This window comes from Trachemys scripta, chromosome 4 (genome assembly GCF_013100865.1).
Source record: "Trachemys scripta elegans isolate TJP31775 chromosome 4, CAS_Tse_1.0, whole genome shotgun sequence".
Taxonomy (NCBI): Eukaryota; Metazoa; Chordata; order Testudines; family Emydidae; genus Trachemys; species Trachemys scripta.
This window is the reverse complement of record NC_048301.1, coordinates 67032365-67058211: the sequence shown is the minus strand read 5'-3', so window position 1 is coordinate 67058211 and position 25847 is coordinate 67032365. Positions and strand designations below refer to the sequence as shown.

General features: G+C 42.9%; 1 protein-coding gene across 1 annotated transcript in view; it reads left to right on the top strand.

Annotated features, from left to right (window-relative positions):
* The window catches only part of SUSD6 (sushi domain containing 6), a 122599-nt gene that overhangs the window by 59890 nt on the left and 36862 nt on the right, over nt 1-25847 (top strand). The window lies entirely within an intron of this gene.

Below are 25847 nucleotides of genomic sequence, written 5' to 3'. Positions count from 1 at the left end.
TTCTGGTCTCCTGAGGCTTTGGCTTTTGCTATATGACCACTATTGCCCTGTTCCAAAATAAAAAATTCTAAATTCAGATGAAACTGTTAGGAACGTTAGTGACAGTATGTCTTGTGTTGTGAACCAGTCCCCTCTGGGGTGTGAGGGGGTGACCTTCACAATGAAGACTTCACTGATTTGTAGCTGATCTTTAAGGACTGTCAGTATGCAGCTGCTTTTGGCAGAAGAAGGGAAAACAATGCAGTGAGGCTGCACAGAAGATGGGGGTATGTGAGTGCTAAGGACAAGCGGAGGCAAAAAAAACCTTTATTTCCTTTAATCTAAGCAAGAAGCAAATTGCCAGAGGTGCCAGGTTATGTAGATTAACTGTGGGTTGTTAGTGGTTGTTGCATTTCTTTACTGGGGATCAGAACTGGTCTTTCTGGTTGAACCTTTCCCTCATGCAAATTACAGAAGGTTTATTATTATGGCAAGTAGAAGACAGATTTTTGACATAATCCCTTTCCCCACCAAACTCTCATTAAAACTTGAGCCACTGTGCCTGAAATTTCTCCTGATTCTTCATATCTAGGGTCCAAAAAGGTGGTCTTATTGCCCATCCTGCTGTAGTCTTCAGGGAGAAGGAATGGGAAGGAGGGGAACATGGAATGGGTACCTCAAATTCTTAAGTTGGACTTAAAAAGATATTAAAATTCTTGCCCCCAGGGTACTTGAGTCATCAGTGTGCTTAGAATTGGCTCAGCTGGCAATACCAGTGCTGGCTGGGAATCCTGCCTTTCTACGCTCATTAGCTCAATGATAAATCAGGACCAACTGAGCCAGCCTGTTGGGGCTCATGAAATCTAGAAACTGGTACTTTAGAGGGAGGCATGAAGACTTGCATGTCCATTTTTTGTCCAGGTTTTCTTGTGCGAAGATGGCAAATCAGAATTGCCTTTTCCTTGATGTTCATTGCAGACTAGGTTGAAGACACACATTCATCTCCCTTGTAAACTTTTTATGCAGAGTAATCCTGGCGCTTGGCCCTGACACTCAGTTAATTATTGAGCATTGCAGTTTGAAAACATTCTCAAGTTTGGTTTTGTTTCTGGAACTTGTGGGACCATATTCTGCCAATGAAACTCGAAACAGGGTAATCCAAGTTGGACAACTTTTTACATGTAATTTGGTCACTCCCCTGTCACGTCTCTCCCTTTTGATGCCTGAATTGCCTCTTCTGGCAGCTGAAGCGCTCGGTTTATGATAAAGCTGCTTGCAACAGCAGGGGACTGGACTCCATGACCCAGGAGATTCTTTCCAGTCTTATGTCCTACGTTCCTATGTTTCAAGTAGGATAGATTTTTCCAAAATTTTGGCCTCTTTCTTCCCAGTTACCTGACCTATTCTTCCTCTTCCCCACTCCTCCCTCCCTCCCTCCCCTGATCTCTTCAAGCCCTCTTAGGGTGGGTTAAGCACTAGCAGCACTTCTAGTTGCTAGTGATCCCCAACTGTACAGTGTGGCTGTCTCAGTTGGGGAGAAACATTTGGGTCACCAGATCAAGACTTAGCCTGTGTCTGCACTAGGAAAATTGAAACCTAATGCTAAAGGCTGTAGTGTAATCAAGGTTCAAGTATTTTTACCATAAATATCAACCAGCCTCTCTCTCTCTCTCTCTCTCTCTCCCTCCCCCCCACCACCCCAAGAAAACAAGAAAAACCTGGATGAGCTTTCAGACTTCCTTTATGATCAGCATTTCCCCTCAGGCAACTGAGCCTCTGGTTCCACAGGGGGCTGGGTTGTATCTGGAGAATGAACGAATTGCAACTTCAAGCACTGAAAGGAATGCTATGGAAGTTTTTGAAAGGGAAGTGAGTCACACCTGTAGGTACAGCAGCATCTTAGAGCGCTGGGTAGAGTAACTGTAGGGTACACTTCTTGGATCACACTGAAATCTGTTGTATCTAAGCAGAAAGAGAACACCTGGGCTGTGCAATCTCCATTTGTTGGAACAGTTAGGTACTGTTAGAATGTTAGGAACCATTAGGGGAGGGATAGATAATAAGATGAAAAAATATCAGAATGTCATTATACAGTACGCCCTCACCTTGAACACTGTGTGCATTTCTGGTCACCCTATCTCAAAAAAGCTACATTAGACTTGGAAAAAATACAGAGAATGGCAACAAAAATGATTAGAGGTATGGAACACCTTCCATATGAGTGAGATTAAAAAGACTGGTACTATTTAGCTTGGAAAAGAGACCACTAAGGAGGGAGGTTATAGAGGTCTATAAAATCATGGGTGATGTGGAGAAAGTAAATAAGGAAGTGTTACTTACTTCTCCTCATAACACAGGAACCAGGGGTCACCCAATGAAATTAATAGGCAGCAGGTTTAAAATAAACAAAAGGAAGTATTTCTTCACACAACATGCACTCAGTCTGTGAAACTTGATACCAGGGGATGTTGTGAAGACCAAAACTATAACAGGGTTCAGAAAAGAATTAGATCAGTTCTTAGAGGACAGGTCCTTTACCATCTTGGCCAGTAGCCATTGAGGGACACGACCTCGTGCTCCAGGTGTCCCTAAGCCTCTGATTTCCAGAAGCTGGGACTGGATGACAGGGGATAGATCATTCGATTAAATTGCTTTGTTCAGTTTGCTCCTTCTGAAGCATCTTGCACTGTAGGAAGATAGGATACGGGGTTAGATGGACCATTGATCTGACCCAGTATGGCTGTTCTTATGTTCTTTGTGTGAGGGGAGGAGAGGGGTGAGTGTGTTGGAGGCACAGAGCTGAAGAAAGAGAGAATGCTTTGTCACAGAGCTAACTATGCTGCCAGCATTTGAGGAAGTTTTCACTTGTGCCCTTGTGTTTTTTCTATATATGGGAGCTGCCAACAGGAAGTGCTTCAATACTATGTACTTGCATGACTCCCTTCTTTGCAGTCGAGATGTTCATGGAAGCAAAGGAATGCTGCATTTGTTTGTTTGTGTGGACTGTAGGACAAGGTCTGGAGGGAGTAGAAGCTGGGGAATGAAGCAGTACAGTAACCAAGGAGCCTTCTTTAATCTTTCATGCTTTGTTTCCTATACTTATCCAGGCTTCTTATTTCAGTGGGGCAAATCTTTACTCCCTACTTGAGAGCAGAATCGAGGACTGATCTCTGCAGCATTGCTGCTGCTTATTGATGCTTGTCTTTGTATCTGATCCTGTTTTTGTTTCACCTTTCAAGGAAAAAGGGATCACCACCCTGTTTAGGCCCCAAAATGCCTTTTTATTTTATTTTTTTTTAAAAGGAAGATAAATGCCATTGCTGGAAGATGCCTTTGTGTCATCACAACCCAAAGATAGGGCTGGGAATGTGGTGCTGCTGGCACATATACAAGAGGCCAGACACTGGAAAACCAGGGGCTGCTGCTGTTTCAGTGTGAAGCTGCATTGGCAGGATCCTGTGAAAAAAGGTTTGCATGGTGTTTTGCACAGTTCTCATGAAGGCTGTTGTTTTTCATTGGCACCAGTTTCTCTCCTCTCTGTCTTCCTCATTCCCCCTTTACCACCTGTGCTAAAGAAACAAATTAAGGTTATAATACGTAGCCACAGTATTGAATCCATTACTTGGACAATTTTTGCATTTTTTCCATCAACTTCCACTGGCAAAGGTGTCACATTGCTTTAGCCATGGGTAAAATTTTTCTGGGTTACATGAAAGCAGATTATTTAAAAGAGGGTCAAAAATAGGACCAAGAATAGATATAGAGATTCACAGCTATAATATGGCTGTAAAATAAGACTGAAGACGCATTTGGAGTTGTAGGGAGAGGAGAGAATGGAATGAAGTTGCAGGAGGGAAACTGGAAAGATAAGATGCTAGGATGGGCAGAAGAAGGGAGGGGGGAGAGGAGTATGTGGAGGTAGAATGTAAAAGAAAGTTTAGATTTAGAGATGCAAAAAGGACCCAATGGTTTGACAAACTAATTAATGGCTCAAAGGGTGAGTAGTGAAATAAAGGGGGTGTTTAGGTATCCAAGCAGAGGGGTAGAATGGGAGGGATAAGAATAACATGATGGTCTTGGAAGAACTTTAACACTTGGTTCTTTAAGGGTTAGGTAAGGTTGCATTAATACGGGGGAAGAGGGGGAGGATTACTTTGTTACAGCATCATACTTAGGAGAGCTCATGGTCTCTGCTGCAGCTGCAATTACTAACACCTCTCTTGGTAAGAGTATCGTAGGGATTTTAAAAGTTGAATTGAGGCCTGATGGTTCATAGCACGTTGTGGAATTAAGGGAGACTCCTGAGGGATGGAAGCCTTTTATCAGTAAGCAGCACAGTATGGTGGGAAAACTGATGACTGGAGCATCTGCTGTCAGCTGCCTTTGTAAGTGCCCTGAAATCATTGGTGTAGATCAGATACGGGAGAGGGTTTGAAATGTATGGCTATGAAATGAAGGGGGTGAAGAGGAATTGTGAGTAGACGTTATTGCTACATTTGGAGGGATGCTCTCTACTTTTCCGAGAGGTTTCTAATTTTTTTTCTTGCTCGTATTAAGTTTTGAAAATAGCTTTCTGACCTGCTTTTTTGGGTCTCTTTTCATTTGACCTCCATTTTGGCTTTGTCTGCGTTGGGGAATTTTTCAAAAGAAATAAGGAAAGAATATAAAATTCCCACTGGTCCAGTAGGAACCTTTAGTGTAGACAAGTTTAAAACTGTCAGTGTAATGGTCTGAAAACTCCACCAGCCACTGTAACCTTGTCAAAACTAAGGCTTCTGCTAATGCTAAATTTCCCCAGCAGAGACAAGATCTGTGTGGGTTTGCAGTGGAGAAGGTTCTTTCCTAATACTTTTCCCCTCACCCTATTGCAACACAAACTGTAGCTGACTACTTTCTTGGGCGCCAGCGCCACCAAAGATGTGAGCCAGGAGAATTGTTTTATCTGCTGCAGAAGGAGTTTGGTGTGTTATGCCACAAAGATGGCTGTTGCTTACTCTCTTAGCTGCTCCTAAGAGGAAACTTAACTATAGCTCCAGGAAAACTGTCCACCAGATTGTAAACTTTAAATAGTTCATATTTTAGGCCCAGTGTACATCAAGAAGAAAACTGCTAGTGCTGTTCAGAGGCGGCTTTTGCTGAGCCATGTGCTGACGTATTTCAGACGCTTCTTCCTTCTCTATTTGGGATGGATGTGGAGAGCTTAGACCTGACATTTGACAGTCCCAATGACTAGTGCAATATTTCTTCCTCTTTCTGTTGACGCTCTTGCTTCCCTACGGAAAGTAACTCGGCACTTTTTACAAAGCTGTGGAATGTATTTTTCTGTTGGCTGGTTTGGTTTCAGAGTAGCAGCCTTGGGGCACGAGACAGCAATACTGAAATCTGAAGCATATTCCAGCATTCAAAAGTTGGCTTAATGATGAGATTTTTAAAATGTTGGTTTTTTTTATTTGCCTGGTGGTTTTGGAGTCTAGCATCAGTGTTTTCAAGCTTTTGTCTGTAATCATGAGGGCTAGAAACTTCATTTAAAAAAAAAAAAAAAGACATGATTCCAGGAGCTTGGGCTTTAAGAAAAACACTAGTGCAAGACTCTCAATGAAGTTGAGAGTTGGCAACACTGATCTCCTATCATTGTCCATGCTTCTGCTGGAGGCTGGTCCTTGCCAATACAGCTCCTTCATACTCTGGGCTAATGGCATTCTTACTGTGCTGTAGATGTACGGACATGATAGCAAAAACCAACACTTCCCTAAGGCTTCAGCCAAGTCTTTGTGCTGGATCCCCTTTTTCTTATTTACAGATGCATCTCTAGTGCTTGCTCCTACTGTCCTCTTGGGATGTTTTGAGTTTTGGAGCTGTACCAGCGGGATGGACTATCCACCTTCAAAAAGTTGGTCTCCATTCCCGACCTCTTCCAAAAGTGAAAAATGCCTAAAGTGCTGTGTATGCAAGGCTCTCTTGGCACTAGGCCAGTAATAAATAGTATCCTAATATTTGGAGCACAAGAAGAGATATTAGTTGGTGTCTGATTTCAGAGTAGCAGCCATGTTAGTCTGTATCCGCAAAAAGAAGAACAGGAGTACTTGTGGCACCTTAGAGACTAACAAATTTATTAGAGCATAAGCTTTCGTGGAGTACAGCCCACTTCTTCGGATGCATATAGAGTGGAACATATTTTGAGGAGATACACACACACACACACACACACACACACACACACACACACACAGCATGAACAGGTGGGAGTTCTCTTACCAACTCTGAGAGGCCAATTAAGTAAGAGAGAAAAACTTTTGAAGTGATAATCAAGGTAGCCCCGTACAGACAGTTTGATAAGAAGTGTGAGAATACTTACAAAGGGAGATAGATTCAATGTTTGTAATGGCTCAGCCATACCATCAGGGGCTCGTTCACCTGCACATCTACCAATGTGATATATGCCATCATGTGCCAGCAATGCCCCACTGCCATGTACATTGGCCAAACCGGACAGTCTCTACGCAAAAGAATTAATGGACACAAATCTGACATCAGGAATCATAATACTCAAAAACCAGTGGGAGAACACTTTAACCTGTCTGGTCATTCAATGACAGACCTGCGGGTGGCTATCTTACAACAGAAAAACTTCAAAAACAGACTCCAATGAGAGACTGCTGAGCTGGAATTGATATGCAAACTAGATACAATCAACTCAGGATTGAACAAGGACTGGGAATGGCTGAGCCACAATATGCCACTATATAAATCCATGATGCATCCAGACCTTGAAACTGTGTCCAGTTCTGCTCACCCCATCTCTAAAAAGACTCAATGAAACTGGAAAAGCTTCGTTGCCTTTTTCTGAAAATGAACAGCAAGCAAAGGGAACAGCATCCCTATGAGGAGAGATTAAAAAGATTAGGGCTGGATCCTCTTAGAAAAGAAACAACGGAGAGGGCAGTATGATGTCAATAAAATCCATGGTCTGGAAAGCGGAGTAGAGAAGTGTTTACCTTTTCCACAATACAAAAAGTCAAGGGTCACCCTGTTAAATTAATAGGCAGCAGGTTTACTAAAACACAAGGAAGTATTTTTTTTCACACACCTGTGGAACTCATTGCCCTACGATGTTGTGGTGGCCAAAAGTATAACTTTTGCTTAAAAAAAGAACTAGATGAGTTCATGGCAGAGGGTCCATCAGTTCTGTACACTTCCCCTGAAGTTCTGGCACTGGCCACTGTCAGAGACAGGATACTGGGCTAGATGGGCCACTGATCTGGCCCATTATGGCAGTTATGTTCTTCATTATGAGCCAGATCAGCTGGGAGGAAGAACTGAGTCAGAAAAACGTGAATGATAAATGAGTTCCAATTAAGAAAACCTGACTAGATGCCCAAAAAGCATCTTTTTGTTTGAGGAAGAAGGCTGTGCCAGTTAAGAAACCAACCGGTTTAGAGGGGAAATGACAGCAGCCATAATATACATATAATTTTTTTTTTAAATGTAAGAAAGGGGAAGTTGCTAGTAATGAATATAAATCCAGAAGGTAGGAATTTTAGAAAACTGATAGGGGAAGCAAAAGGGAGAAGGGAGAAATCTGTGCTCAGCAGAGTTAAGGACAATGAGAAGGCGTTTTAAAAATACATTAGGAACAAAAAGAATCCCGACAATGGTATTGGTCTGTTACTAGATGGAAATGGTAGAATGATCAATAATAATGCAGAAAAAGCAGAAGTGTTCAATAAATATTTCTATTCTGTATTTGGGGGGAGGGGAGGCAAACATGACATTGTCTCATCGTATGGTGATAACTCTTTCCATTCCACTATCATCTCTGGAGGATGTTAAACAGAAGCTACTCAAATTAGATATTTTTAAATCATCAGCAGGTCCAGATAACTTGCATCCAGAGTTTTGAAGGAGCTGACTGAGGAGTTTGCTGACTCATTAATGGTGACTTTCAGTAAGTCTTGGAACACTGGGGAAGACTGGAAGAAAGCTAATGTTGTGCCAGTTTTTAAAAAGAGTAAGTGGGATGATGGGTAATTATAGCTCTGTCACCCTGAGATCAATCACAGGCAAGATAATGGAACAGCTGATACACGATTCGTTAATGAAGAATTAAAGGAGGGTAATATAATTAATGCAAATCAACATCATTTTATGGAAAATAGAACCTGTCAAGCTAACTTGACATCTTTTTGTGATGAGATTATAAGTGGGGTTGATAAAGGTAATAGTGTTGATGTAATATACTTGGACTTCTGTAAAGCATTTGACTTGATACCATACAACATTTTGATTAAAAAAACAAAAAAAAAAACCTAGAACAAGATAATTAGTATTGCACACATTAAATGAATTAAAGGCTGGCTAACTGATAGGTCTCAGAATGTAATTGTAAACAGGGAATCATCAAGTTTCCAGTGAGGTCCCGCAGGAATCTCTGCTTGACCCTATGCTATTTAACACTTTTATCTGTGATCTGGAAGAAAACCTAAAATCATCACTGATAAAGTTTGCAGATGACCCAAAAATTTGGGGAGTAGTAAATAATGAAGAGGACAGGGAGCTGATTCAGAGGGAACTGGGTGCAAGCAAACATGCATTTTAATGCAGCTAAATGTAAATGTGTATACCTAAGAACAAAGAAGGCAGGCCATACTTACAGGATGAGGAACTCCATCCTGGAAAGCAGTGACTCTGAAAGAAATTTGGGATTGTGGTGGATAATCCGCTCAACATGGGCTCCCAATGTGGTGGTGTGGCCAAAAGAGCTAACGCGATCCTGGGATGTATTAATGGGAATCGCAAATAGGGGTAGAGAGGTTATTTTAACTCTATATTTGGTATTGGCATGACTGCTGCTGGAATATTGTGTCCAGTTCTTGGGCCCACAATTCAAGAAGGATGTTGATTAATTGGAGAGGGTTCAGAGAAGAGCCATGAGAATAATTAAAGAATTGGAAAACACGCCTTATAGTGACAGATTCAAAGAGCTCAATCTTTTTAGTTTAACAAAAAGAAGGGTAAGGGGTGACTTGATTAGTCTATCTACGTGGGGAACAAATATTTAATGGCTTATTTAATAATGATCCTCTGATATGTGAGGACCAGATCAGAGGCCCAAAGTGGATAAGAGGGATCTTCAAAAGGATGGGTGTGCATCAGCTGTTACGAACTTTTGACCATGGTGTGGCATTACACCCCATATTCTTCATAGTAATATCATGATATGATTATGGCATAACTGATGTATTTTGTGTAAGATAGGTCATCAAAAAGGTTATGATTCATTTAATATGATTATCCTATTTATATGCACGTATCATTTTGGTATCTGAAGTTCGAAATATTGTCTATGCATCTATTACAAATGTGTTTACACCTGGGGAAAGCCCACTAGGCAGAATGCAATCAGCCATGATGGCTGTCTGGGAAGGGCCATTAGGGAGGACAGTGGGTCTTAGAAGATGCTAATCTCCCACCAGGGAGCCTTCCTGAGGACGATACAAACAGCCTTATGGCTGCTGTGTCCCTACAGGGACATGTGACCAAGTCACCTGATACTGGACTCCATCTTGGAGTACCGTTTTTTTTTCCACTGATTGGGCGTGGGAACCAAGAGGAGAGACAAAGGGTTCCCACCATATGCAAAAGCTATTTAAGACATGGGAGTGACCTCATCATGGTTCTTCAAGAAGATTGCTGGAAAACACTTGAAGAATAAAGACTGGACTAAAGGAGAAGGGCTGAACCCAGGCAGGAGGGATTTCTAGCCTGTGAAAAGAATACCTGGGGTTGTAAGCTGCAAGCAAGTGCAGCTTGCCCTCAAGAATCTCTGCAAACTGCCTAAAACAATTAGGGTGAGAATTTGCTACTCGTATCCAATCTCTTTAGTATATTAAACTTAGATTGTGTTTTGTTTATTTGCTAGGTAATCTGCTTTGATCTGTTTGCTATCCCTTATCACTTAAAATCTATCTTTTGTAGTTAATAAACTTGTTTTTGTTTTGTCTAAAACCAGTGTGTGGAAAATAACTGGGGGCAGAAAGCTGTTGTGTATCTCTCTCTCCACATTGAGGGAGCGGTGAATTTTATGAGCTTATGCTGTACAGTTCCCTGTGCAGCGCAAGAGGGTATAATTGTGGGTTTACACTCCAGAGGGGGGTGCGTGCCTTAGGAACTGGGAGGTGCTTTTGCAGAGCCTTCCCGTGCAGAGCTGCTCTCTGCCTCTTTGTGTAGCTGCAGCTGGATGTGTCCCTACCTGTGTGTGCGCTGGAAGGGGCTTGAGGGCCTGTCACAGCAGTACAGTGTAAAGGGAGCCCAGGCTGGTGAGTCAGGCGGGCTCAGTGGTACCCCAGTTTCAGGTGGCACCCAGCAAGGAACCAGTCACACCTGGAATAAATCCCTTGGTGAGGTTTGAAGGACTGTTCACTGGCCAAAGCCCTTGTTGGAGTCGGGATGATCTCTGGTAAATTTATTAGCATATACATAGGTTCTCTTATTGTTTGTAATGTTTTCGGCAATGCTTTTACCTTAATCTATGTCCTGTGTTTAGAAGGAGCTTTGTGGCAGCCTATAACTGTGGCAATTGCACGGTTTATAGCCTTTGAAGAGTAAGCAAAAGCAGAGCAGGCCGCCTTCGGCAGTCTGTCTTTGCTGGGGAATTCACCTGGAGGTAGGCAGGAGAGATGATGGCTGGGGAGCAGAAAGCTTGGGAGCGAGTGCCCTGGCTGAAGCAGGAGAGGGAAAGCGGTGCAGTTCCCCTGAACTGTGATACATCTTCAACCAAAGGAGACTACACTGTGGCTGGACGTTCTTCCAGATGCTTTCTTCTGCCCAACAGCATCACCTCTGTCTTGCTCGGATTCAGCTTCATCTAGCTGTTCTTCACCCACAAGCTGATTTCTGTACATTGGGTCATCCTGGTGCTATAGTGGTACCATCAGATGTGGTGAAGGATAGGCAGAGCTGTGTCATCTGCATATTGATGGCACTTGAATACATGCCATCTTACCAGTTCACCTAGGCTGCACATAGATGTAGAATAAGATCAGAGAGAGAATTGATCTTTATGGACTCTACTAATTCAGGATCTAGTGGAGTAGGTGCAGTTTCCCATCACAACTTGTTGGGTGCATCCTTCCAGGAAAGACTTAAACCATTTTAGCACTTACGTCAGAACACCTACCATCTCTTTCAGGTGAAACAGCAGTATCTCAAGATTGGCAGCACTGAATGCTACAGAGAGATCCAGGCGGAGGAGTGTAGCTGTCTGCCTTCCATCTGCTGACAGCAGGAGAGTGTCCATCAGTGCCACTAAAGTGGTTTTCATCCACTGACGTTTTTAATTAGCTACTCTCAAATGTAGAAGTTGCATTTCCTGACTCTCCTTAGTGAGTGTAGGTCTGATGGCAGATCCCTGGAGAGTGAAGCTTTTGTTTCTTCACAAAATAAGTAGCCGCAGTTCAGAGCTTCCTGCTAATATCCCATTTTATGTGAATTGTATCTAATGCAGCCTCCTTTTTGTAGGGGCCAGGAGCCTCCCTCTGTACCAATGGTAATACAGACTGGCCTCCTCTCTGGCCTTGGCTACACTGGCGCTGTACAGCGCTGCAACTTGCTGTGCTCAGGGGTGTGAAAATTCCACCCCCCCGAGCGCAGCGAGTGCAGCACTGTAAAGCGCCAGTGTAATCAGCGCCTGCAGCGCTGCACGCTCGCTCGCAGCGCTGCACGCTACTCCCCTCGGCGAGGTGGAGTACATACAGCACTGCGAGAGAGCTCTCGCAGCACTGGCGGTGCGACTACACTCGTAAGGCCTCTCACTGTATGCTGACACACTGCCTTGCTGAAAGAGTAGGAGTTGAAGGACTCCTCAAGCAGCAAACAATGCTGCAGTGATCAAACTTACATCTAACGTTAAATGGCCCCTTTGTGCGAATCCTCTGTTTACGGCTGCTGCTCCGGCAAAAGGATCTTTTCTTTATCAGTTAGTTACAGCCAGTCTGCGACAGTGAAGTGGAAAACACTATGAACGCAGCAGTATTCCTGAACTGGATACAGTAGCTTGGACTGTAGCGTAGTCTTCCAGTTAATGTGTGCGTTCACCTGTTTAAATGTGTAAAACCTTAGCCCAGGGGTAGGAAATCTATGGCACGTGCGCTGAAGGCGGCACGCAAGCTGATTTTCAGTGGCACTCACACTGCCTGGGTCCTGACTACTGGTCTGGGGGGGCTCTGCATTTTAATTTAATTTTAAATAAAGCTTCTTAAACATTTTAAAAAGCTTATTTACTTTACATACAACAATAGTTGAGTTATATATTATAGACTTATATAAAGAGACCTTCTAAAAATGTTAAAATGTATTACTGGCACGCGAAACCTTAAATTAGAGTGAATAAATGAAGACTCGGCACAGCACTTCTGAAAGGTTGCCGACCCCTGCCTTAGCCTGTTGACACTTGAGTGAAGACTGAACTGAGCCATCGTGTGTGCGGTCTCACTTGTTCTGTGAAAATTTTAATTAGATTTTGAGAAATAACTAAGGGGTAAGCAGCTGGAAACATGTTACAGAAAATCTTTAAATGTATTTGCTACAGTGATCACCATTACAAAGTCAGTATTTGCCATCAGTTGCCTCACAGTGGTATCGGGGCGGGGGGAGGGGGGGGTTGGGGGAAACCTAGAACAACCACAACCAAATTCTTGTTTTTTAATCCTTACTCTTCTGTATCTGATTCTCTTATGTTGACTTTTCAAACGACTTGCCACAGTTCTGTAGTTGTATTCTGCTTCCATGTTAGCAAGAGAGGGGAAGCTTTTTTTCGCTTTGTCTTCACAAGCATTGCCCAAACCACACACTCTCATTCTGAGTCTATTTGAAAGAACAATACCCATGCCCACCGCTGCCTTTTCCCTAGCTGCTCACCACACATGTATTCATCACCTTGGAAAAAGCCTCTTTCCACCCGCATTTATCAGAAGAGTTGGATAGCAGCTGTCGATCCTGTTGCCTGTGACGCCAGCGAGATGGCTTTGGGGGAGGAGAGGTACAAAAAGCCCTGCTTAAATCATACGTGTTAGGGCACAGCTGGAGCTTCTGTCTCCCAGCTCCTTGCCATTTGTCCTCTGGTGCTGTGGCTGAAATGACATTAGCATTTCAAAAGGGGGATTACCACAGCCCCCAAGTTCTAAGAGGGAGGTGTTTTGGCTGTTATAGAAAACCTGCTTTATTGCTGATTTACATAGGTAGCAGATGTAGAGAGTTGGTGGAGGAGGCCACATCGTATTGAAAACACTCTTTTGTTGAAGAAAGTTTTATTTATAGGACTAAAAATTTAAGCACTTAAACATGAAGTTGTCTATTTTATTGTACTGATTTAGAATACGTAACAATTACCTACTGGAGAAGTTCAATTAAAGGGGCCAAATCCTATTCAAGGGTGGCATCCTTAAATCATGCAAATGTGAATAATTTTGGAGAATTTCAGGTTAATCATTTTATATTTCTTTGTTTTTGCTCCTTAAACAATTAAAGTAGAATGGTTTGGTGTTTTCTGTTTATAGTCTACCGTCCTGTTTATCATGCACTAGCAAAATGGTGTTTGCATCCAAACACATTGTTTCTCCTGACACACTTCAGAATTTCAGGAAAATATTTCTGTTCATCTTGGGTCTTATAACAACCCTGCTTGTAAAAAAAAAAAAAAAAAATCACCTGACTCTTGGGGTCTAAAACTACCTGAGCACATCTTACTCTGAATTTTTAATCAGAACTCATTAAGGTCCTTGGTAGGGCACTAGACAGTTTTCCTCTTTTATGACTGAGGAGCCCAAAATGTTTTCTTAATTTCAGCCTTGTATTAGGGACTTGTGCACACTGGGCTCTCTGTCCAGAATTTCTCACAGTTGTTACTAACATTTTGACCCCATCGGTGGTAGCAATAGCCGGAAGCTCTAGAGCATACATAGCTTCAGGGAGCTTCTGATATTCTAACCACTGTGTCGTCTAGCGCTGCTTTGATTGAGCATAGTCGGATGTCATAGTGCCGAAGATGCTGTTGGCTGCCACAAGCTGTGTCTGCACTAGTACTGCTACCACTGATGGGTTTGAACGGGTGGTGGCAATGAGGGGAAATTTTAGCAAAATATCCTGATGTCCATACGTCTAAAAACTGTCTGCAGATCTTTCTCCTCTTATGCCCCATAATGCTTTTTCCTGCTGTGCATATGACCTTGTCCTCTTGTGCAGGCACTAAAGAGGAACTTGCAAGAATCACGGTGTGGTAAAAGTGGAGCTGATTTGTAATAAGGGTTTGATACTGCAGGAGCTGCTATGGAAGCATCTTAGAACGTTGATCTATAACCTAGTTACTGAGAGACTGTGTGACTTTTATTGCAATCTATGCTATACACCATAATGCTTGGCTTCAGCGTGGGCTGTGGGAAGAACACACAGGGAAGTACTGTAATACAATGGCTTTCCAGATAAGAACGTATAGGCACATACCAGAAAGACAACGGGCAAGCTGTTGGCTTTGAGAATGCTGTCTCCAAAAGATTGCAAAACTTGTGGTGCCCTAGTGAAGAGCCTGGAAATCAAAAGGAAACTAAAGAATAAAAAGTCTTTTGGAGGTGCAGGGGGGGGGGGGGGGCTCACTGGTCAGCAGCTTTCTAGGGTGACCGACTGAGGCAGACAGGTTCTGTGGAGGAGTCTGAAGTTAATCGAGACTTCCCAAATCCAGGGAATGGTAAGCCCTAGGAAAGAATGAGATACATGTAAATCTGTGTTTGTTGCTATTTTCTCTTAAATGATTTTGTTCTAAGTAACTAATACTCTGCTTTAAGGAGGCTGTTTGATCACTGTATTAAACACTGTCACCACCCAAGAGGGAACAGAATTGCAGGGTCCAGACCTAAGTCAGACCTGCTGAGGTGATCACAGGAGGTACACAGAGGACTGCAACCCAGGGCCCAGTTTGAGAGTGGGAGAACTGTGGGATTCCATCCCAAGGGAAGTGATGGCCTGAAATTTAGAGGGTCAAAGGTGCATTTTGCCTGGTTACTGAGACACCCTGGTGCCTTAAGTGCTAAGTCTGAAATGTTCTCTCAAACATCTCTACTACCTGTATACAAGAATTAAGCAGAAAGCAGAGTTGCAGGAAGGGTGGCGGTATTTGCTAAAAATGGGTAGAGTAGAACTTCAGATTATGGAAACCTCAGCAATGGAGGTTGTCCGTAACTCTGAACAAGACATTATGAACTTCAGCCACTTGGAGGCGGGTTAGGGAGGTTAGGGCTTCTGACCACGGGGAGCACCAGGGCTCAGGGCTTTAGATCTGGCGGGAGTGCTGGGGCTCAGGGCTTGAGCCCGGCGACTCGGCTTCCAGTTTCAGGTTTGCAGGGGGGCTCGGGGCTTTAGCCCCATTGTTCCATTCGTGGCTTCTGCCTCGTGGAGGGTGCCGGGGCTCCCCACGGCTCCCCTCCTGGTTTCAGCCGGGCGGGAGAGCACCAGGGCTGAAACCAGCACTCCCCTCCTAGCTAGAGCCCCTGCGCCCCCCACAGGGCTGGAGCCCAAAGCCCCTGTGCTCCCATGGATCAGAAGCCCAACAACCGCCCCGCCCAGAGCCCTGACTCCCCCCTACTCCCCCCTTCTCCCCCCGCTCACCCTGCGGCTACAGCCCTAACCCTACAGGCTGAAGCCCTGAGCCCCAGGGCTAAAGCCCCCAGGCAGTAAAGTTTGTGTGCGCGCGCAGGGGATTACTTCCAGTCCAGAGGGTGTCTGGTTGACTGGTAAGTCTGTAACTCTGGTGTTCAGAGTTGAGACCATGTCACCTCTCTTGTTGCATCTCTGCATGGGCTACTCCTTCTCTGTTGCATCAAACATAAGCTACTTGTTTTCACAGTCAGAGGTTCTACTGTACATGCTTACCCAGCAGATGATATTGGACTATTTCTACCAATCTTGCGTAAAGGTTCTCATTTGTTTTCTACGAGTCTAATATTGTGACCAGTCACATTTATGTGACTGTAAAAATATTGTGACAGGACAGGGATGGCATCAGCTTCACACCCACAAATTGAACTGGACTGAAGACTGGATTTTCCATGCTATAGATGGGGAAAACCCAGCTGCCTTGGCTTTGGTTCTTGCACACTCAGCTTTCTACAGAGCTGTGATGGATAGAGAGCTCTGGATGCAAAATCTGCATGTCACTATGCTCACATTGTTTGTCCTTTTGTTGATTTGGTTTTGTCTCTTATGCAGCAAGCGTGCCAGCTGAGACTACTATGGAAATTTGGCTGCTGTCTCGCCAAGAAGCTAAGGCTGAAATCGTCTGCTTACCATTGTGCCTGAATAAGGCTTTTGGAAAACAAACAAAATTCACTAGCATTCTTTTTCCTACCTGTCTTTGGTGACAAAGATGGAATGAGGAAATATTAAACTCCACTAGTGGGGAGGAGTGTGGGGGAGATACTAAAACCATAAACAAAGTGCAACGGACTTGCATTCTTTGCTTCCCAGAATTGAAGAAACAAGAAGCAGCCATTGTGGCTTCTGAGAGATTGCCCAAAGTTGAGTTTTAAAAAATTAATTCATCTTGTTTGGTTGCCTCTTTTTCTACTTTCAGGAAATCGATATACACTTAACGTTGGCGGGGAAGGATAAAGGCAGCAAAAAGTAGAATGAGTTTCCTATCTCTCCACACAGCTAAAACTCTCATTCAGGCCATCGTCCTCTCACATCTCAGTTACTGCAGCATTCTTTCCTTTGGCCTAGACAAATGCAATCTTGTCCCCCTCATATCTATTCAGAATACGCTGCTGCGAAGATCCCATGGGCTACTCCTTCTCTGTTGCATCAAACATAAGCTACTTGTCGTCAGTCAATTCCCTCTTCTACTTAATATTTCTCATTCGTTATCAGTGTCTGCTCTCACTTCTGATCAGCCCATGATTCCAGCCGCCAGGGCTCACTTGTTAAATTTTCAAACAAGCGCCATCATGCTTTCTCCCTTGCTACCTCTCACACTTGGGAGAAACTCCCTGTAAACAGCTGCAAAACTAATTCATTGTCCTATTTCAAATCCCTCCTTAAAATTCTCCTTTATTTGCCTACGAAAAGAGTCATCAGATGGGTTTTAGCCCACGAAAGCTTATGCCCAAATAAATTTGTGGTTCTCTAAAATGCCACAAGTACTCCTAGTTGTTTTTGCTGATACAGACTAACACGGCTACCCCTCTGAAACCTGTTAAAAATAATAGTTAACACTGGCCAAAAGAGTCAGGGGAATTGAAGGCTTCTATAAAATTGCTGGGGTGAGAGGAAAGGAAAACCACTAGAGAGAAATTTAATTTTCTTCCTCCCTGCTCTTGTAAATTTAATTAATTTAATAACTCAGATATCTGGTACTGAACTTTTTTTTTTAAGAAGAATTTGAACAAGACAAATCAGTTTGAACAGCTATAAAGTAAGGAAGACCCTGAAAAAATAATGGAAAAAATGGGTAAGAGAAAACTTAAACTAATGCACACAATTTAGCTGGTGCAAACTAATTATAAGATATGAAGGGAATTTAATTGTTATGCTACTAATAATACATTTGAAAAATCATGGGCTAGTAGGCACTGACTCAAACTGCAGGAAAGAAATTGTGGTTTTGACTTTCAAACGAGACTTTATACTAGGATCATCCTTCTAGCTTCTGTCGGTGTAAAATAGGAAGACCTATTGAGAGAAAATTGCTAAATGTCTAGAGGGTAGTGAAACCGTTAGTACTAAGCAGCAAGAGTTTATTAGAAGAAAATTGTCAGAACTAAACATATATGATAAAACTTGACAGAGTGCTTGTTTTGATAGAACCACAAAATGTAATAGCATTGGATTCCGATAAATCCATTTGATATGTCTCAATTTTACGATACTTCAATTAATTTAAATTGACTTAACACGGCCACATAGATTGAAAGTTGTCTGATTAATCTCACTGCCATTTACCATTATCCTTTATCTACTTCAGTTTAGGAAAGGTGTCTAGTGGAATAGCTGTGATGTCTGGATTTAATTAACATCAAGTAAAATTTGCAAAAGCATCTTGTCTCATTGGAACTAAATGGGATTTAGGCTTCCAAGTCACTCTGGCACTTCTGAAAATGTTACCCATCATCTTTCATGATCTAAAAGAGCGAGTAAGCATCACATAGAGGAAATGTGCAGGTAATAATGGATTGGGATGAGTTGCAAATACCAGTGAAGGCAGAGAAATAATACAAAAGGACCTGAAGTGTGTAGAAAAATAGACAGAAAATCAAATGACTCAAATGTAAAGAAAATGAAAGCATCTCAGAGGAAGCATAATCCAGACTTCAGGGGAGAAACTTGGAATGCCTTCGTTCTGAAAGAGATTTAAGGATTATCATGGGCTGTGAATGAGCCATGAGTTTGCAATGCAGTAAAGTAGTAGAAAAGGCCAGTGCAATTTTGGTCTAAATGTGGAGGCATCACTTCACGAAACAAGGAAGTGGTGAGAGATGTACCCTATTGCTATGATTCTAATGTAGAGGTCTATCACTGTTCATGTAGTCATGGATATTCACTAGAAGCATCTGGGTTCCCTTAAATCAGTGGTTCTCAAACTTTAACAGCCCACGAACCCCTATCACTAAATTGTGAACTCTCGTGAACCCCCTCCTAAAAATGAATATTTTCAGGGATTTAAGTTTAAATTTCCTCAATGTGATGGATGCCCCAACTGCCCGGCCCAACTCTCCCTGGGGCTCGGGCTGCCAGCCCTGCATGGAGCGCTGTGATTCAGGCTGGCGTCTCCCCCACTGACGGGGGCAGGGTTCGGGCTGCCAGCCCCAACTGCCCGGCCCTGCTCTCCTTGGGGCTCGGGGTGTCTACCCTGCAACCGGGTCCCACCTGCTGTCTCCAATGCCCAGGGTCCTCTGTCCGCCATTAGTGAAATTTTTCTGGTGACCCCCCTGTAATGTTCTGTGAACCCCCAGGGGTTCGCGAACCCCAGTTTGGGAACCACTGCCTTAAATGTTTCCCTTTATTCCAAAATATCCCAAACTTCTCCTCTCTAAAATCATAATAAAATAGAAGTGGGTGGTCCAGTTAAACAGCTCAAACCGGGGAGGGGTGTGTGTGTGGCTGGGAGAGGTAGAGGTTGGACCAAGCTGCTGGCAGCACAGGGATATAGGGACTGGAATCTCACCTGGATAGCCAATGTCCCCTCCTGAGGATACAGCTTCTCTAGGATTATACAATTTGATCCATTTCTGAAAGCACTTGCCACTCTCTGGGCAGAATTGCAAGAGGTGCTATAAACCTGTGACTTTCTTGAGCTGCCTGCAGAAGACTTACTCTGATCATTTACATTGTCAAGAGAGAGACTCTGTTTACCCCTCCCAAAGGAAAGAGAATGAAAAAGAGGATGCTGCTGCTTGCCTGGCTGCAGGAGCTCACTTTTCAGGGACCCACATCTTGGCTACCATAACTGCGAATAGTGTAATACGCACTAATCCTTTTTTGATGTCCATGATGCATTTCTCCTTCAGCCTCTAGTACCTAGCTAGTTAACAGTTGCAGTAAGAACAGCGACATGTTTACAAATATATGGCAATGACTTTTGGAGAGCACTGCATAAGATATTGCAGCATTGGTTGTCTTTGTTCCAGTGACATGATTACAGTTCTCATGGGCACTTCCATTACCAAACCCCCTTTTAATCCTAAATCAAAATACAAAGAAGTGTAAGAGGTTATGGGAGTGAGAAGAAATGCTGTTGGTTATTCTCATCCAAGACTTATCAATGGGACAAAATATCCCCAGTATTCTGTTTAATACACTGCAAATCTTGTCGTATTGTGGCTAGTGAAGTGAAGATTTAAAAAGCCATGCAACAAGAGTAACTACTAGATCGTGCTCATAGAGCACTTTTTGTACAACCATCCTGCCTGTTTGTCAGACACTGAAAGTCAGTTTTCACTATAACAAACCTTTATCTGTGCAGGTATTTAGCACTGCAGTTCCCTTTGCGGTTTTACTTCTAGACGGGAACTTATTTGGGTCGAGCCTTCATTTTTCATGAGAATTTCCAGGTTACGTTCCCTTTGCCACAAGCCCTTGTTAAGACTGCCTTTATACTACTCACTTGAAGGTATGTTGTAGCAAGGATTAATATGTCCCAGTCCTTCTCCAGTGTGTTTGTTTGGTCCCTCAAAATACAGCACTATGGGAAATGCCTTTTCTGCTTTCTGTGATGTCTAGACTGTAAATCTGTTGTTGGTGACTAGGTGTGACAGCATGCTGAGATAATAGCTATAGTTCAGAGGTCCCCAGAGTGTATGCTGACAGCCCATGTAGTGCTGGCTGGTCACATGGTGCTGACAGCTCCTCCTCATTTTAGGCTGCTAAATAGCTTTAAAATATACCTAAAAATAAATTGCCTTCACTTTTTCCCCAAAGAAGCAATCCTTGTAGTAGCCACTGGTGTTATGGATGGCAAAAAGGAGAGGCTAAGGTCTATGAGATCCATGAGAACTTCTCTTTATTTAAGTGCCTGGGAACTGAAGGCTTTTGATACCTCTGAAAATCAGGCCCTTTATGTTTGGGAGGGGTAGAAGGAATGGAAAAGAAGCGTAATTTCCAGAGCATTGATCATGGAGGAATGAGCATGGTGTATTCAGGAGACTGATTTTATTTTAGTTACAGGGAGTAATATAGAGAATGAAGAAAAATAACATCCAAATAAAGTGGCTGCAGCAGTACCTCATGCTGCTTTCTGAAGAGGTCTAGGATCCCAGCTCATCTTGTGTTTGGAAGCATGTCACAGAAGTGATCCATCTGAGGGACGGAGTAAAGGAGGCGAAGAACTAAAATGGCAGTGGCAGCTTTGGTGTACAATAACTTGTTGGAGTGATTAGCCCTTGAGAATTTGCTTAAGCTCTGCTGCTGCTTTTTGTGGGTAGTAGGTAGGTAGCTCATCTACTTTATATAAAACAACCCCCACACACATCTGTGTTTATTATTTAAAAAAAAAAGCCAACCAATGTACTGACCTCTTTAATAATAATAATAATAATAATTAATAATTAATAATTTTAAAAAATCCAGTATCATAATCCCAGTGGCCTTTTCTGGTTCTCTGGAGGTCTTTGTCATCTGTTCTCAAACAGGGTGCCAACAAAAGGGCAAGGAGGAGGGTGATACAGAAGCGTGGGTCCAGCACTTCTCAAAGAACAGAGGGCTTTTTTGTCTGAAGACTCACTTGTTAATTGCTTAAATGTGGACTGTTTCTCCATTCTCAGTGTGAGTGGCCTTTTTATTTGGTGGGGAGTGGGGAGAGATTATTCAATTAAACTGTTTGCGGTTCTCATTAACCCTTGTACACAAAGATTGGAGCTCTTCTTCAGTCACCCCAACCCTCTCTTGTGGCCCTAGTGGCTCTCCATTAATGGGCAATTTGATAGTTTGCAACAGATGTCTGTAGTCAAACCAGAGTGGTGACAGTAGAACCGTGGAGGACCCTCACAATAGCTCCCCATTTCAAGTTTTAGTAGCCTAGTCACGGGATGGGGTTCATGGGGATAAACCACCCGTGTTAACTTGACTACATGCCAGGTTTGTTCTTTACCCGTCCTTACAGAAATACAATAGTTTGTTTGGATTTCCCTCTTTGGCTAATGGTTTGAATTCAATAATAATAATAATTTAATAAATAACCTACCAGATATTAAAAAGGGATTATTTCAAAGGAAAAAATAATTTGCTTATATTTAAATCTCTTCTTGGGTGTCCAGCTTTCTTTCAAGGGAGAGGGGTTTGCATGTTACAGTGAGGTGTGTAAAGGGGGGAAGGGTGTCGGTCATGTGGCTAAAGCTTGGGTTTTGGACTCGGGAAACCTGTTCTGAGGTCTGCCACTGACTTTGACCACAGGCAACTCCCCTTCAGTAAAATGGGGATAATCTACCTCACTGAGGTGCTAAGATCTTAAAATGTGAATTTGCTGAAATACCTCGAAATCCCTGGGTAGGAAGTACAAAGATTTTCAGTTGAGGTTTTGAGGAGGAGTCTTGTATTTTTGATCTCTGAGGAGAGGAGGACCAGATTATAAGAGCCTTAGATCTTTTGTAACCTTTGAAGGCTACTGAAGGTCCATGTAGGGAATGTCATCCCAGCTTGAGGATGTAGGATTGAACTTTACTTGGTAGTGACCTAATCAGTGGGCAGTTGCCCAGGACAAACTGGTTGGTTTTAAATTAGGTCCTTGGTATTCTGCTAATACTTTTCATTTCTGTGTTTTTTATCAGAGGGTCTCAAGTTGCTTTGGAAATAGATTCACAGCCTCCCTCATTTATTCACTTTACAGATGGGGGGAACTGGAAACCGGTTAAATGCTGCACCTAAGGTTGTGGTGCCAAGAGGAGAACCCAGAAACCCTGATTAGAGCTGAGCTCATCACTTACTTGGTTTGAACCGGGGGTGGGGTGGGGAGGATGGGACTGATTTTTTTTTTTTTTCCCCCCCTCAGTTTTTCTTGTCGAAATGAAAAGCCAAAAATGCTTCATTTGGGTTGAACAAAATGTTTTGAAATGACATTTTGAAACAAAACCAGTTTCTTTTTAAACACGTCAAAGTTGTTCCTTTTGACCTCTTTGGCGGGGGGAACTTCACCTTTTATTTGGCCAAAACTATTCCCCAAATTGGACCCAAATACATAGTTTGTCACCCTGAAACTGCGTTTTTCTTCAAACTTACTATTCAATCAAAAAAATTACTGTAATCCCAACACCTAATTCTGTGTCCTTAAAACTTGAGATGGGATTTTTGCTGAATTCAATCACTTTATTTGTTTGTTTGTTAAATAGTCTTTGCTACTACAGAGTATGGATGATGTGGCCCCTTCCAAGAGATTCTTTCTGGTTATGTCTGGGAACGGAAGGAGAGAGGCAGAATAAAAGATGGCCAGCAGCTATCTGATATGATCTCCACTGTAAAACTGACAGTAATGTTCTGTGAATGCTGGCATCAGTTGTAAGAGTTAGTAGTCAGGTACCTGTGACAAAGATGCCAGGAGAAAATTCTAGAAGACTTAGTATTGTAGAGGACATATCTAATGAAGGAGATTGACGCTCTCTTATGAGCAAGTACACTATTGCTGAAATATATAGGAAGCTGTTGCCTGAAACAGGAATGAAAGGATGTGGTATAATTCCTGCTTTTTCTGTTGGTAATCCCATGTTGTCCCTCCCAAAGAAGACTCCACAGTCTGCTATTGCCTCTTGGAAGCCTAGTAAGCATCTATTACTACTGCTTCCCATAAGGGCCTCCAGGTGAGACTCTCACTGTACAGGAACTGAGATTTAAAAAAAAAAAAAAAAAGTCCGTAAGAGTGAGTAAGAAATCCCCTTTCCTAGAGAGAAGATGCTGCCCATGTCCCTTTTAGGTCATAGTGATTTTGATACCAGATGAATGAACTGTCTGTTGTTGACCTGCATATCTTCTGGTTTCTTATACTGGTCAGTTCATGTTTGAGACACCACGTATTCCCAATGAACTTGACCCATCTCTACAGGTTTAACTAGTAACCTTTGGGCATTGGACTTTGTACCTCTATCTGCATAGCTGCCCCAATAAAACATAAGAACGGCTGTACTGGGTCAGACCAAAGGTCCATCTAGCCCAATATCCTGTCTACTAACAGTGGCCAATGCTAGGTGCCCCAGAGGGAGTGAACATAACAGGTAATGATCAAGTGATCTTTCTCCTGCCATCCATCTCCACCCTCTGACAAACAGAGGCTAGGGACACCATTGCTTACCCATCCTGGCTAATAGCCATTAATGGACTTAACCACCATGAATTTATCCAGTTCTCTTTTAAATGCTGTTATAGTCCTAGCCTTCGCAACCTCCTCAGGCAAGGAGTTCCACAAGTTGATTGTGTTCTTTGTGAAGAAGAGCTTCCTTTTATTTGTTAACCTGTTAATCTTTCAGATTATATGTACCTATTCTCTGAGATCAGGTTTATAGGAGTGGTAAAAGGGATTAGTTACAAAGGTTGGTATGACAAATGTTCTCATGGGTTTTCTCTGGGACAGTGGCTTAACGTCAGGAGGTTAACCTCATCGGTGACCATGCGTAGTGCTAACCCTCTTTCAGAAATAGTCTCTGGTCTCATTAGGTGTTAGATACCTATCTATCATGCTATTTAAATGCTGTTCTCAAATAAATTGTATAAGTATTCTATAATGTTTCCATGTGCATTTCCCTGGAGAGCAGTCATTCCACTATTTATAACCTGGTTCCTTTGTGTCTTGCACTTTCATAGCATGAGAAGTTGCAGTAATTGGAATGAGAATCCAAAATGTGTTGAGCAGGGCAAATTGGTCTGGAAAGCACTAGAGAAACCTTCATCCTTCTCTCAGGAAACTGATATGAGGTGTCAGGGCATTGCTACTGAACCCATCCGATGGATGTTGCTGCCAGGAGCAAAATAGGGACTGCAGTAAGAACATAAGAGTAGCCGTACTGCGTCAGACCAAAGGTCCATCTAGCCCAGTAGCCTGTCTTCTGACAGTGGCCAATGCCAGGTGCTCCAGAGGGAATGAACAGAACAGGTAATCATCAAGTGAGCCATCCCCTGTCGCCCATTCCCAGCTTCTGGCAAACAGAGGCTAAGGACACTATCCCTGTCCCAGCCCTGGCTTATAACCATTGATGGACCGATCCTCCATGAATTTACCTAGTTCTGGACAAGCAGGGAGATGGAGATGAACCTGAAGAAATAATCTAGTGGGTCTAGATCCAAGCTTAGTAGTTCTAGACAACATACATCACTAGCCCTACCATGGCCCAGGGTGCATTGCTGTGGCATGTGGCTGGTGGTGGCTAGGAAATGACAAGGGAACATAGTATACAGTCTCCCTTTTTTAAAAGCCTTCTCTAATGGAGACCATTTTACTGGGTGTGGTGGGGAAATCTCTGCAGTTTCAATGCCAGTTTAGTGGATCTTGTGGTAATAAGTGAGAGAACTAGCCTACACAAGCCAGGCTCCAGCAGTTGGACCCATTTTTATCACTGTCGATTGGACTTGCTTTCAGAAGACTTAACTGACATGGTGGTCAAATAGGTCTAGCTGCTGGAGCTAGTCCACATGAAGGCTCCCACTGGTGTTATCAGCAGTTCTGCTGAACTGACATTAAAGCTGGTGGGAACTGGGGACTTCCCTTATACACATCAGGGAAATTTACACACACAATGTTTGGGGAGTATTTCCTTTGAAATTCAGGCATACTGATGCTGACTGTTTCTTCCCCAGAGAACATCTGAAATGTGCTGTGCATGAGCAGTTTTTATAGATTGCTTTTTTTTTCCCTTTACACATTTTTGGAAGCTAGCTGTAATTTCATTTGCATAATCAGAACTTGTAATTTCTCTCAAACTCCTGGCTGCTGTTGCTAAACGTTTCCTGAAAAGTTTGAGTCAGAAAGAGATTATGAAATCTATTGTCTGCTTAAATGAAAGTCAGTGGCTGCAGTATGGAGATGTGCTCATGTGTGTGCTGACTGGGGAGTGGGTGGGAATTACCATGTTCTAGGAAATGGCCAAGCTGGAAAAACAATCCTTTCCTTTTTTAAAATAACAACATTGTCTCTTAAAGGTCTCCATTCGTCAGTCTCTCTCTTTTTTTTCCTCCACCCTGGTTCTCAGAATACCATAGAATCAGATTTTTATGAAGGCATCTTTCATGCTCAGATGTCCTTGAAAATAATCACATGACCCTGATAGTACTGGCTACCTGCAACTCCCATTTGAAGCTGATCACAGCTGAGAGGGTTCAGCATCTCTCAGGATCAGGCTCTCGGTATTAGT